Source organism: Phyllostomus discolor, chromosome 5 (assembly GCF_004126475.2).
Source record: "Phyllostomus discolor isolate MPI-MPIP mPhyDis1 chromosome 5, mPhyDis1.pri.v3, whole genome shotgun sequence".
NCBI classification, from domain to species: domain Eukaryota; kingdom Metazoa; phylum Chordata; class Mammalia; order Chiroptera; family Phyllostomidae; genus Phyllostomus; species Phyllostomus discolor.
In genome coordinates this window covers 164,514,160-164,528,568 of record NC_040907.2, presented here as the reverse complement: position 1 = coordinate 164,528,568, position 14,409 = coordinate 164,514,160, and the positions used below count along the sequence as shown (strand labels likewise).

The 14,409-nt window shown below is 45.0% G+C and overlaps 1 protein-coding gene across 3 annotated transcripts in view; it reads right to left on the bottom strand.

The window, feature by feature from the left end:
• ATRNL1 (attractin like 1) overlaps positions 1–14,409 on the bottom strand; it is a 512,339-nt gene that overhangs the window by 73,631 nt on the left and 424,299 nt on the right. The window lies entirely within an intron of this gene.

Below are 14,409 nucleotides of genomic sequence, written 5' to 3'. Positions count from 1 at the left end.
TGCCAGTGCACCTGATCGGCCCGATCTCACTAGCCTGCTCCTGACCCAATTGTGCATACAGACCGGGACTGTCTGGACTGGGCCCACCTGTGCTCCCAGGTTCCGGGGAAAGAGCTCAAGGGAGGTCTCAATGATTCCCGACAGATAGTATTGATTTAAGCAAATCTCTCATCTTCCCACTATGATTTCCCGAATGGTCTCCTAGGGTCTGAGCCCAGGCAATGATATCTGAGTCTCCTCAGGCAGTTGGATTTCTAGCCATGTGCACTGGCTACTGATTTTTTTTTGCAGGCTACGTTCTGAAAAGGAGCCATCTCTCTGTTCACATTAATAGCAAACAAAATGACTGCCATTCTGCCTGAAGTGAAGAACAATGCAAGCAGCATTCTAGCTTCCATCAGGCGGATGCTTTCTTCTCAACTGTGTTCTCCTGCTTCTACGGAAGCCAGGAGAGCGAGCGTTCTACGGTAATGGCAGCTCGAAGCAGCTCCATTACAATCTCCAAGTTACTCATTTTAGTTTGTAATTGCTTCTAAAACACAAAAGTTGTATGCTTCCTGGCTTGGATCCACAAGGCAGAAAATTTACTGTATTATGCCTCTAATTGTCTGCTATGCTTTTTAAAGGGAAAAATCATTCTAGATAAATGGTTTAGCTGAAATACTAGGAATGTTTTAAACAGAGAAAAGAGTTCCCTTTCCCAAACTCTCAGAACAGTTCTTTAATTAAAACGTGGTAAGCTTATAGCTGAGAGAGTAGTTGGAGAGCAAGGGGTTAGAATGCAGTTTACTAACCACATAGAAACTCGAAATACCAACAAGTACTTTAAAATTATTATTTATTGTATACTGCCTTGGCAATTAATTATGCTTACAACTGTCAAACCTCCTGTAATTATACAGCAATCATTCATCCATCAAAGCTTAACTGAATTCTACTTCTGGGTAAATTTGCATATGGATTCCTTCACCCTTCCCCAGTCTGGGGTTTTCACTTCAGAGCGCCTCAAGGGCATGAACTGATTACAAATGGCGAAAAGGGTGGAAGAGACTCAGACCAACTTCTGGGCAGCAAAGGAAACGCTGGTGATGAAGTTCACGCACGTCACTAGGCATGTAGATGTTTTTCATGTTATCACCCAGATCACTGTGAACCGACCAGAAGAGCAAGTGGCGTGGTGACACGTGAAGGAACAGTGCACATGGTCTGTCAGGCACTGAACTAAGCACGATGTTGGACGTGAACTTGTTTGAGCCTTTCATGGCCTGTGGGAGACAGGAGTCCTGTCCGTATTTCACAAAATGAAAAACTTGAGCTGAGGAAGGTTAAGCATCTTCCCAGGATAAAACACCAAGGCACCCTCTGGCTGGTATAGCTCAGTGGATTGAGCTCGGGCTGTGAACCAAAGCATCGCAGGTTCAATTCCCAGTCAGGGTACATGCCTGGGTTGCAGGCCACGGCCCCCAGCAACCACTCATTGATGTTTCTCTCTCTCTCTCTTTCTCCCTCCCTTCCCTCTCTAAAAATAAATAAATAAAATCTTAAAAAAATAAACACTGAGGCACCAACTGCAAACCGGACAGCTGACCACTACAGCGCACTGCCTCGCCCAGCAGCGTATGCCTGTAGGTCCCGGGCTGGGTCGCGGGAGGACCTCACAGGGAGTGGTTTGTCCACTGATAGTTACACAGGTCTCACTTTCACTTCGTTCCTCAGAATCTTGGTAGTTGGTTTCCTGCTTTGTCTTTCCGCGGCCCTGTGCCTGGATGTTGCCTTAAGCCAAGGCCCCCATCTCTCACGGCTGGTTTTCTCCAGGCCCTGGGCTCAGGGAACCAGCTCTCTGCAGGTGAACTCGAGTCCCTCGAGGACTCAGACCGGGACTCACGCTGCCGCAGCCTTGCAGTGCCCACAGCCAGCCCTCCAGCCCCCGGCCCATCATGGCCTCACTTCTGGCCCGATCTCTCTTTCCTCTAGTCTCTGGCTAATCTTGGTTATTCTGCAAAGTTTCCACTGTAACGTCTTTTACTCAGTGAGGCCACCTTTGACTGTCCAATCGAAATGAGGGACTGTTTCTCAGACCTTTCTGTATTTTCCTTCCCTGCGATGATCGCAGGTTGTAATTAGGCTCATACAGGTGCGATCGTCTGCTTGCGGCTCCTCGGCCTCACGTACGAGACAGTGGGCTGCACCAGGGCAGGGCTGTTCTTGCTCTGCTCGCCCCGAGCTCAGGCCTAGGAGGGGCTCAAAGCATGCAAATGCAACGACCTATGCAAAGCCCTTAGTCCATACTGTAATAGGTGCTTGGTATACGTTAGTAATATTATCTCATAGAGGAATGGACTCTCCTTAGATCTTTACACTCATTCCATGGTCCATTTTGTCAGGGACCATAAGCCATATCTTGGTTTAGAGGGATTTTTGTTTTGCATTCGCTTTCCAAACGGTTCTTACAAAAAAAAAAAAAAAAAATTGGCCCCAACCTTGTTCCTCCATTTGTCCCTTCGGATACAACCTGCTCCCAAAGTGCCATCTGACTGGTGAGACCCTCCCCAAACTGCGTGATGATGGTACATTGCAATTGTATGAAAGTTTTATTTATATGGATTACCTAGGTTTTAATGATGCCTTGCTTACTAAGAGCTTTCGGGTAATTCCAACAGCTTGCTGACTTTATTCAACTGGAAAAGAGCTCTCAAATCTACTTATAGTAAGAACTTGGCTATTAACATAAAAATCTCTTTAATGAGTTCACTGGTAGAGACACACAATGCAGAAATGCACAAAAGATAAATGATTTATTAGTCAATTTAATTCAATTTTTGTCAGCAAGTCCTATCAATTCCTACTTTGTAATAACTTTCGAATTCATCAGATACATTCCTTCTCTACCACTGTCTGCACCTGTACCTGCTTAGATTACTAATATTTTTCATGACTGGTCTTCCACATTCGGTCTTAACCTTTTACAGCTGGGCGTGTGTATTACAGCCAAGTTAAGTTTCTTAAAACCCTGAGTTTGAAGGTGGTCCCTGCCGAACCACCCACAATGGTTTTCCAGTTCCCACCAGATCAGATTCAGATGCATCCTGGGAGAGAGGGCCTCCCTGACACCTTCCGTCTGCCTTAGCAACTCCCTGCTTCCAAGTCACTCCCACTCCTGTCTCTTCTTTGCTCATGAGCCTCTGCACTTACAATGACCTTCTCCTTCAATGCTGTTGGGCCAGCTCCTGCTCATAACTTAAAAAATCTCAAGTTCTGCCCTGGCTGGTGTAACTCAGTGGATTGAGTGCGGGCTGTGAACCAAAGTGTTGCAGGTTTGATTCCTAGTCAGGGTACATGCCTGGGTTGCAGGCCATGACCCCCCCAGCAACCACATATTGATGTTTCTCCCTCTCTCTCTTTCTCCCTCCCTTCCCTCTCTAAAAATAAATAAATTAAATCTTAAAAAAAAAACTCAGGTTCTCCTGACTCCATTTAACTTTTAGTGTATTTGTCTGATAGGGCTTCCGTGACAAAATACCACAGACTGAGTGGCTTAAATGACAGAACACAGTTCCGGAGGCTGGAAGGCCAAGATCGGGGTGTCTGCAGGTTTGATTTCTCCTGAGGCCTCTCTCCCCAGCTTTCGGGTGTGTGCTTTCTTTGTGTGTCCCACTCGGCCTATTTTTGTGTGTGTGCACATCTCTGGTGTCTCCTCCTCTTGTTATAAGGACATCCTTCTTACAGAATTAGAGCCCAGTTCTATGACTTCATTTACATTAATGACCGCTTCAAAGGCCCTATCTCCAGATGCCGTCACATTGGGGGTTAGGGCTGCAATACGTGAATTTGGGGGAATGCAGTTTAGTCCATAACATTTAATGAGTGTTTTTTTCTCTCTCTCTCTCTCATTTTTATCTTTTCTAGAAACAAAAGTTTCACACATGTATTTATTGTCTGCCCAAGAAGATTAAAGTAGTCTCCTTCAGAAAAGCACCTAAATGTTCTTTTCTATTCCTGAAGTTCGTGCATAATTAACATTAATTTCTTGAGCAATGGGCTTTCAGGAAAGCCCAGAAAGGCAAACAACATCTTCACTGCCCCGGTCAGTAACGGTGAACAACCTATAAAACAAGGCGGACGTGGGGAGTGGCCCGTCAGGCTATGTGCTGCAGTCACTGTGAGCATGGACGCTTCGACTGAGAGGCAGGGCATTCGAAGAGGTCATCTTCAAACTGGAAGAACTCGGCCCAGCCAGTCCACGGCGCCTCTGGCCTCGGACTCAGAATTCCGAGGAAGCTATCGGGGGAAGCCCAGATGGCGGGGGCGAGGGGATGTCACTGACTGGTGGCAAAGATGACAGATCTTTTCCAGCAGGCTGTCAGACAGGCAGCCACCCCATCTGCCCCTCACTGAGGAGCACAGAGAGCTGTGTGGGAGAGGAGGGGGCGGGGAGATGGAGGAGAGGAGCGTGGTGGTTCCAGGCCCGGGCATCACTGCGCTGCCTCGTTTTGGTTCTCCCAGGCCTACCGTCCCCAGCGATCCCCACTGCAGCTTTACAGGCTTGCTTCAGCCATCCCAGGAGTGATGTGTATCCGGGTTAACCACCTTAACTGATCGATCAATGGAATTACTGGAAACCTTCTTAAAGAATTCTCAATGTCGATTTTCCTACCTGAACACTAAAATTAATACAGCCGTTAAGTACGATGTTATGAAACAGTCCATACGTGTTCTGAAACTAGTCTTTGCATGAAAGAAAAGTTGCTAGTACATTTTCCTCTACCATTCCGACCGAAAGCCAAAATGTTTACCTAACAGATGGCCCACCGAGCAGATCCCACACAAAAGCTCTGGAGCAACACAGGGCTTTCACTTTTGGGTCCAAAGGGCCCTCACTCCTTTCATCCAACCAAAAATTACCATAAGGCATAGAATTTCCGACCTGAGCAAATTAGGGGAGTATTTTGTGGGTGGACTAGAGTGGTCCAGGGAGAAAGGCCATGGGTCTTAAAAGTCATGAAGTAGTCACCTTCTCATACTGAACAAGAGCCTTTTCGATCCAACTCCAATTCACCACCTGGATGAATTCAGTAAGGCATGAAATCCTCCCAGGAGGCTCTTCTGTCTCATGTTTGCTACTCCAACATCTGCGCCCTGGTCCCTGGTCCCCTCTGCCTTGGCAAGAGCTTTGTCTCACTGTGGCCTCGCTATCGACATACAGAACCAGCGTATCTGCCGCAGCACAGACAGAGCTGTATGAAGGTCACGGACAAGCACGCAGGTAGACAAAGGACTATCTTCCTGAAACCAGCTGTATCCAGCTTGTAGGTCTCCACTGATTATGCTCAGCTGTTGCATAGCTGTTGGCTCCCATTTCAGAGTACTTATCTTACAATGGGGAAAACAATGAAGAGGCACCGTGAAATACGATCGGAAGGCTCCCCTTCCACAACGGCCAATAAATAGTGTGGACAGCGAGATTTTTAAGGACGAGCAGCTATGCCGTCATCCTCGAAGATTCCCAGAAAACGGAGACTTCCCAGAATTCTGGCCTGATTTACATAAACAAATCAAGGGAATGTTTTACTCGCGGAGCCCTCATTATTTCTCTGGCAAAGGCTAGAAAAATTGGCAAAGCCGACGCATCTGCCTGATTTACAGTTGCTCTTTCTCTGGCACTCCCGCGGTTAGAATACAACAGGATCCCCAGGAAATGGCGCATTCTCCCTTTATTTCAATTAGTTTTCCCCACACAGTCCACTGCCTCTTCAGGCAGCTCAGAAAACATGACTTTTAGTATTGCTTAGGCTGCTTGACTTAGGAGATAAGCTCAGGACTCCTACCTAGCCATTCCCTAGGAAGATTGGGTCCTTTGTGTCTCATCAGTTCACCTGCTGGTATTTCTTTAACACCGTTTGTGATGAGCCCTCACTTTTTTTTGTCTATTGGAATTGTGACTTGATAACATTTATCTTTATCTTCTGATGAACACAATTCTACCTTTGTGACCTACAGTAAAAAAAAAATTTTTTTAATAGGCCAGTCTACAGACAAACCTGGGAAGGGAACAGTCCCCACTTTTGGATAAGACTTTTAAGCTGGTACAATCCCTATTAAGCTTTTGAACTTTTAACAAGAGAAAGCACTGACATCTTTCTGCCAACATTTTCCTGAACCGCAAATTGCTCATGCATTAGAAATTCTCTAGAAATGACATAAAAAGGCTATGAAGCAAATGTATTCTTGTAGCGCAGGTCTGCAAGTCAGGGTAATTTCAGAATACACCACATAAGCTGAAAAGATGGCAGATGCAAGAATTGGATTTAACCATGGATGATAACCCAATTTTCTCCCCAGTGCTGTAACTCAATAAGTCTTTAATGGCTTCTTAGATAAACAGATGGATGTCATCAAAAGGCACAGGATGATAAATCTGATTGGTGTCTGAACAATTTGCACCACTTTATCCCCAAAACAAGTAGCAGGAGAAAAATGGGAGAACCCACCCTCAAGCCCCAGCATGGGAGTTGAAATTATTTGATTAGAAACAGTTGTATTTTCCCAGTGGCAGAATATTAAAAACAACCAGAATGGCAAAGTCCAGGAAGTGCAATATATCTTTTTAATTAGGGTTCTTCTTTTGAAGATTTATACTGCTTGATGTAGTTGTGTTTATCCTTATCGAGTTGACTCGGTTTATTTTCATACAGATTTCTAAACATTCAGTTAAAGCTCTTTGGAAGATTCTGACCTTCAATTATCCATGATGGCCCAGAGTTCATAGACTCCCAAGTTCATGGTCCAATTTCTGCTAGGCAAGCAGATTCCTGATTCTCTGAAGAGTTCCTTTATGTGGGTGCTTTTTCATTTGACTCACTTGTTCGCCAGATCATTCAGTGGGACAGATTTCAAATAGTTCATTGTCGGGAGTCCCATGAATACATGCAGAATCTGACTGCACTTTTCCAGGGCTAGAACGGTCAAATGCTGAACACACACCGATTACCTCTGTGAGCGTGTCCAGGTGAATCTGGCAGAAAGGGTGGGCTAAAAAAAGTTTTTCTGAAAGGAAATATGCCTTTTGATGTCATTGCTGCTGTTATATGTAGATTGTGAGATCATGCAAAAGTTCTATGGTGTTTCAGTATCAATTTAGGAAATTCCTTGCCTTAGAAGAGAGGGCTAGATTTTTAAAAAAATGTCTAGTGATAAAATATATTTTTCCTTTCATATTAGAAGGAAGAGTATCAGATGGGATGGTAATGCTAATGGTTCTAGTACAAGATACTGCTTTCAAATATTTCTGAGCGATGTAAAAGTTTACTAAGTATAGCTGTCATTAAAAAAAAACTTTTCAGTGTCTGAATCAGAATATTCTTGAAAATCTACTTTGAGAAGTTTTCCTTCTATCCACAAAGTCCAAGAAATTGCTTTAAAATATTTTTATTATCTAACATTAGTTATCTGCTGAAGTTGATTCTTTCCTAAAATAATAAAGATAGGAGATTCTTATATGGCACTTACCACGGCCCTGAGAACTAAGGAATAAGTTCCTAGTACTTTACATGTATTTACCTACTTACTCTTCATGCCAGTGCTAAAGAGAAGAAGATATTATTATCCTCAATTTATAGACGAGAAATCTAAGGCACAGATGAAGGCAGTAACTGCCCAAGATCACACAGCTTTTAAATGGTGGGGCCGGGAATGAGAACTCAGGCAGTCTGGCTCCAGAGTCTATGTTCTTAACCATTTTAATGTTTTACTGCCTCTCATAAAAGCTTGATTGATGTATAAAAATATTCATGATAGTATCAGCAGTCAAGTAGGGATGGACTGGGCGAGGTCCCACGGAGCAGGGGATACTGATCTCTGCTTTGAGATCTGGCCACTCAGTGAGGCAGGCTGGAGAGCAGTCCCTTGGCCCCAGATGAAGAGTGCTCACCTCAGAAGCTTTTGGATGCAGGTGGGGTGTAAATTATATAGTGCAGACTATCCATGCACGCCATATATTCGGTACACTTTAGTGCCAGCTTCTTCATATGCTGATGGGGTGGCTGCATCTTAATTTCCGATGACTTCTACTATATTCTTCCTCTACGAGGTCCCCCCTGAGGCTTCCGGTGCGCTGAACACAGGGGCCCGTCACTAGCCAATCGCAATAATCCCTTGATGGTGGAATCGCCCTGTTTCCCCATGTCCCATGGGCGTTTACAGTAGGAAGGGGATGTGCCTATCATTTGCTACAGTGGCTTCTGTGACGTTAAAAATGCCTCAGTTGGCTGAATGTAAATGGGTAGAATTTTCCTGAAAAGCAACTTAACAATATGTATTGCAAACCTAAGAAAAGGTTCATAACTACTAGTTTCAGGAGTAATATTATATCCTAAGAAAGTAATCAGAGATGTGGACAGACGTTTTACATGAAAACATCACAGTGTTATTTACAACAGAAAAGGAGAAGAAGGAGGAGGAGAAGAGGAGGAGGAGGAAAAGGAGAAGAAGGTGAAGGAGAAGGTAAAGGAGAAGGAGGAGAAGAGGAGGAGAAGGAGAAGGAGGAGGAGGAGGAGGGAGGAGGAGGCCTGGAAACAACATAAATAACCAAGAAGAGGAGCCTAATTAAGACGTTTCTGATACATCCATAAAATGTAATATTACGCAGTCATTAAAATTATGTTTCTGAAGAACTTTTAATGACACAGAAGGAGTCATTACATAACATTCAGGGAAAAACCAGACTACAGAACTTCATTTGAAAAATGATGCCACTTATGTAAAGAGAACAAAAATCTATGTCAAAAACTTTGAGAGGGTATCTGCCTTTTGTTGGTTATCTCTGAGTAGTAAGATTTTGGTTTCTCTTTTTCAAATTTTCTAAAATGAAAAGACATTAATTTTAGAAGCAGAAAAACCAACCATTAAAACATAAACACCCACGAGTTACGGGGAAGAAGAGCTGGCGGGTGTCTGGGTGCGTGGCCGCCGATGGTGGTGGCGGGAGGCGGGCGGAAGTGGGCGGCAGACGAGAGAGGGGGGCCTCCTTTTCCGGAAGATGCGCCTCAATTCCCCCGCTCCCCCACGTGCTCAGTCCTCAGCTCCTCTGGGTGCGGGCGTGTGCTCCCGTGCACACACACATATACAAACACGCGATTACCAGTCTCACGGAGCTCTTCCCCCACAAAAACTGGGGATCCCTGGCTGCTACACATATAAACAGCCAATTCATCTCAGTGCATGTTTTTAAGCCAGTTACTCTGAAGTCTGACTCTGATAGTGGTCCCACAGGGGGGTCTTAAACTCTTCAGGCTAAAAGAAAGCTGGAGTGTCTTTTTAAATGCACCTTCACAGACTGTTGTTGTGGTTTTTACTTTCACTATCTTTTTATTTTAAACATGATGTTTTGGCACTAACATCACAGACCCCTGCAATGCATCCCAGGTAACAACACTCTTTGGCTCTCCCACCTAGTTCCCGTGCACCTTCCGGCTTCCATTCACTGGGACAAACTGATGTAAGACACGAGGAAACGCTAGCCTCATCGGTGCTCTTTGCCTTTCACCCTCCGTCTTCACAGGTCCAATTCTCGCTGTGAAAAGAACATGAAGCAAGGCGAGTGCAAGGTGGGCATCTGGAGAGTGACGGAGGAAAGACGTTGCTGGCAGAGGCAGCATGGTAAGCAAAGGCCTGGCTCTGGGGGCGTCGGGCTCTGAATGAAAGGCAGCGAGTGTTCCGTGGCTGTGGCGCGAAGGCTCAGCCAGTGGGAGCAGTGGAGAAACGTGGCTTGAGGCCAGAACACAGAGGTTCCTGGTAACATTAGGAGGACTGCAAATATCAAAGCCACCAATCAAGAGAGCAAAGACTTGCCACCACGTATATTCAGAAGAACATAATGGCGGCGCTGGAAGCAATTTGAAGGGGAGGCCAGAGCTGATTTTGAGCAGAGGCAGTACGGTGTGCAACCAACTGGCCTGGGAGTTAGAGGACCTGGGGTCACGTGCTGGTCTGCCAAAGGTCAGCTGTATGGCCTTGGGCGAGCTGTAGGCCCTCTTTCGGGCTTCTGCTTTGGCATGTGCAAAATGACAAGAACAAAATATATGAATGCATTCATTCATTCATTCACCCAGCTAAGTATCACGAACACGTTGTGCCAGGCACTATGCTGGGCACAGAGAACAGTAAAGCGATAAAGAAAGATGGTCCCTGCTTTCATGGAGCTCACTGTCTAGTTCTGGTGGCAGACAGAGAAGTAACTTTTAGTGCAATGAGTGGGGGAGGGGCAACGGTAGTTCACCGAACCGTTCCCACTGAGAGCGATGGAGGTCACGGGCGACCTCGGCAGGGCAGGTGGAGTAGAGAAGTGGCTGCTGAAGTCAGATCGCAACGGGCTGAGGACTAAATGAAGATGCTGGCAATAGACACTGTGTATGGGGTGTGGCTGGGACGAAACCGAAGGAGAAGGACGGGGCAGGCGCTGGAGTGAGTTTCAGGCCACTGGTCCTCTTCGTTTCTCAAACGCTATTCAGACCACTCGAATGAGTGCGTTTCACCGCCCAAGGAGACAGCCTCGAAGGGGGCGGCACCCGATTCGATGCATAAACCTTAGTACGACTGGATAAAAAAATCACACAGTAGCCACATTTCAAATGCTGAAAGGACATTGAGATCTGAAAATGACTATGGTGAGAATCCATGCGGTCTCCATCTGTGGATGTCTTTAAAAATATGAGCCGCTGCGCGGGATGGGCGGCTGAACGACATGAACTCTGGCTGTCCACTGCTGCCATGCTAGCGACCCTGAGACTGGAGGGAGGAAGGGGAGAGCCCAGGGAGGCAGACGCACACCAGGAACCCGAAGCAACGCGGCGGCTTCCGGGAGGCAGGCCCCGACCTTGTGTCCAGCCCTCCCTTTGCTATGAAAGACGGTGTAAATAAATGGAAGCCCACTCTGACTCCACAACATTAGAGAGCCACTAATGCTCAGGCTTGAACTTCCTAGATGTGTTATCAAGACGGCATCAGAGCCAACAAGTGACCACGGGGGATTCTATTGTTCTAAGAAAATGTAACAGTGGAGTTTCGTTTTGTAAAACAGCTAACATTTACAACTAGAATTTCTGGTCATCCTTACATCACCAGTTTAACACTAGCAATTCGTTTAAAAGACAAATGCGGTATGTTTTTAATTTCCTCAAGGACTTGACTTTATTGCGTGATCATTGAGGGGTTTCCAAAACACAGTCACATTCGTCTTTGTGGTCAGAACTCAGAGTTGCTGCGGTGAAGGCTTGGATTTATTTTTTCATTAGTGTTTCATCGATCGGACCAATTAGTCCGAGCAAGCCTGAAATTCCGAGGATTTTCTCAAACCCACGTCTGTGCCTTTCTTAAGCTGCCAGCGACACCCACGATGTAAATTCACCAATTACAGGATGCAGGAGTGGGTGTGCATTATAGCAGTGAAACTGTGATTGGATCTGAAGTGTTTTGGGGACAAAAGATAAAATAATGTTTAGTCTCCGAATCACTCTTTAAAACCTCCCTTTCTTTTTTTTTTCTCCCAAATCACAAAATAGAGCAAATGAAATGTAAGCTTAACATATTTCGTGTGTCTTTTTTTTCCTTGTAAGTGTTCTATGCTGCATTTACTCCCTCCTGCCAGGGAGACTTGAGAGTGTAGGGACTACAGGTGTACACTTAAGAGCCATAAAAAATACTGAATTGAAATCCTGATTCTTTCAGTTTTTAGTTCTATGAACTATTGGCAAAGGTTTTGAACCTCAGTTTTCTTGTAAAATACAAGTAGTAGGATCTAACAGAGGATTACTACAAGATTAAATGAGAAAATACAAGAAAGCAAATCAATATAGCAACTCACTCACAGTAAATACCCAATAAATGGTAAGAGTTTTTTGTTTGGTTTGTTTTGGGGTGTGCAGGGGGGTGTGTGTGTGTGTCTTTCTTGGCTTATTTTGGACATGTGCACAGTGTAATGAATATATTTTCAAGCTGAGAAAAATCGGTAACAGAAATGACATTTGCGCTCGGATCCCACAGACTGTAGGTGTTCAGTCCATGTCCACTTCAACGTGATTTAAGGATATTTCTAACAGAAAGAGCTTCCCAGTCTCATCATGGTCTTGGGATGCTTACTGAAACATTTTTCAAATTTTTGACCAAAAAAACACAGAAATATATTATAAGTACAAACAGTTCAGTAAATGTATGTGTGCTGCTTTGAGCTTTTATTAACCTTGCCCTTGTGTGACATGAGAAGCCCAACACTTTCTGATTTGCCCATCACAAGATGGAAAGCAGAATTAGGGGGAAAAAAATCTGCAGGCTACTTACGAGTTAATATTTTAAGAATAAAGTGCTCTAGTGAGCAAAATAAAGATGAACACGTAGTCCAAGAATCAAGGGAAAGACTCAAGAGGCTCGCTCAGGGCATCCATAGGATTTATTCGCATTCAACGTCTCTGTCCTCTGTCGAGTGAGCAAGCCAGAGGCCTGGTGGGCGGGGCCTCAGAGGCTTCCCCAATAGGGCAGCTCACCCACCTAGGGATCCCGCTGACTTGCTTCTAAAGTCAGCCCCGCCCCTGGCTGGCTCTACTCTATGCTGGCAAAACATTTCTGGCAAGTCAAATGACCTTTCTGAGGCTCGGGTTTTGCAGCTGTTGAACAGGGCTAATTTCCCCCATGGGCTGCAGCACGCAAATTCAATGGTTTAGTCTACACATAAAGCACCGGGGAGAGTGGCTCGGTCATGGCAGGAGCTCAGGAAATTGTGGCTGGCCCTGCTGCTGCTATTTAGTTATGATAAGTGAAGAAATTAAAGATGTACTTATACATTTACATGTCCCTTAAGAATGGCCAGATGGATTTTCACCAAATTTGGAGGTTATTTTGGGATGGCCCCACTTAATCTAAAACTATGTGGACCATACAAGATTCACTCGAGAAATTCTGATGGAGGGCTTCTAAGACGGCAACAGCCCTTTACAGGCAGCTGAAACGGAGGTGTGAAAAGCTCGTGTGATGGCTAACTGAGAGAGGCTGGGGCAGCGAAAAATAGGAATTCAAAATCTGCGCTCCGAACTGAAAGGCACGGGGCAGGTGCCCCTAATCGCAAGAGTAGGTTTGCGATGATGCTGATTTTCACCCGGGCAGCTCTGGGTAGCACTTTCTAGGGTGAGAGGCAGCAATGCTCCGATGATGATTAGTCATTCTTTCCTTAAATACAGGAGAGGCCCGGAGACAGGCATGAAAATGATCGTTCCCACCCCCTCTTCTCTCCCTTCTCCCAGAGCTTCCCAGCATGCCAGCCTCCCAGTGTCCCAGCAGTCCCTGCTCTGCTAGATCCTGCCCAGGAACCATTTTTAGAGGTTTTGAACTAGTGCAATCTGTGTCTCCAATGTTCAAAGGGTGTGTGTGTGTGTGTGTGTGTGCGAACTCACACGTATAGGAACCCTCCATATGCATTATCTATTCTTACCCCACTGTGCCCTGCCAAAGCCCCTAAGGAACACTATCAGAGTATACGGTTTAAGTTCTGGAACACAGGGGGAATAGTTAACAGAGACACACATACCTATAAAAATCCTAGGTTACGCCAGGTTTGTGGGCTGACCCAGGAACCATATAACTAGGCAAATATAATTTCTATGAAAAAACAGAGTCAAAACCTATAGATCAGCTTTTAGAATGTGATCCATTTGCAGAAGAGGCCTGAGAAATACTTTTTATAGACTTTTTACTCTGAAATAATTTTAGACGTGCAGAAAAGTTACAAAGGACTACAGAGTTCTCACTTGCCCTTCGTCCCGCTTCCCCTAATGGTAACACTGTGCATAATCACAGCATAATTATCAGAACCAGAAAATGAACACTGATAAAATACTACCGAGTCATCTACGGACATTATTTGAATTTCAGCAGTTTTCCCCCTAATGTTTTATTTCTGGGCCAGGATTTATTTGCGGATCTGACTGCGGGTAGATGTCATTAGTCCCCAATCTGTGTCAGTTCCTCGGTCTTGCTCCTCTTTGATGACACTGGCACTTTTGAACAGCTCTGCTCTTTGTTTTGTAGCCTGTTCCTCAGTTTGGATTTGGGTGAACTTCTGTAAGGGTTCCCCTGGTGTTGTGCATTTAAAAGGGACACCAGAGATGCGATGTTTTGGTCTTTTCAGAGAAACGTATAAGGGGGTATCTGATTTCTATATGTTTTATCACTGGTGATATTAACCATGATCAGTTGGAAAAGGTCGTATCTGCTACATTTTTCTACTATGAATTTATGCTCCCCAGTGTAACAAATAAATGCCTGTGGGTAGATGCTTTGAGGCTAGGCAATGGTGCTGTTTCACATTATATTGTCTCCCATTAATTTTAGATTCACTCAATGGTTCTCACCTGATAATTACAAATG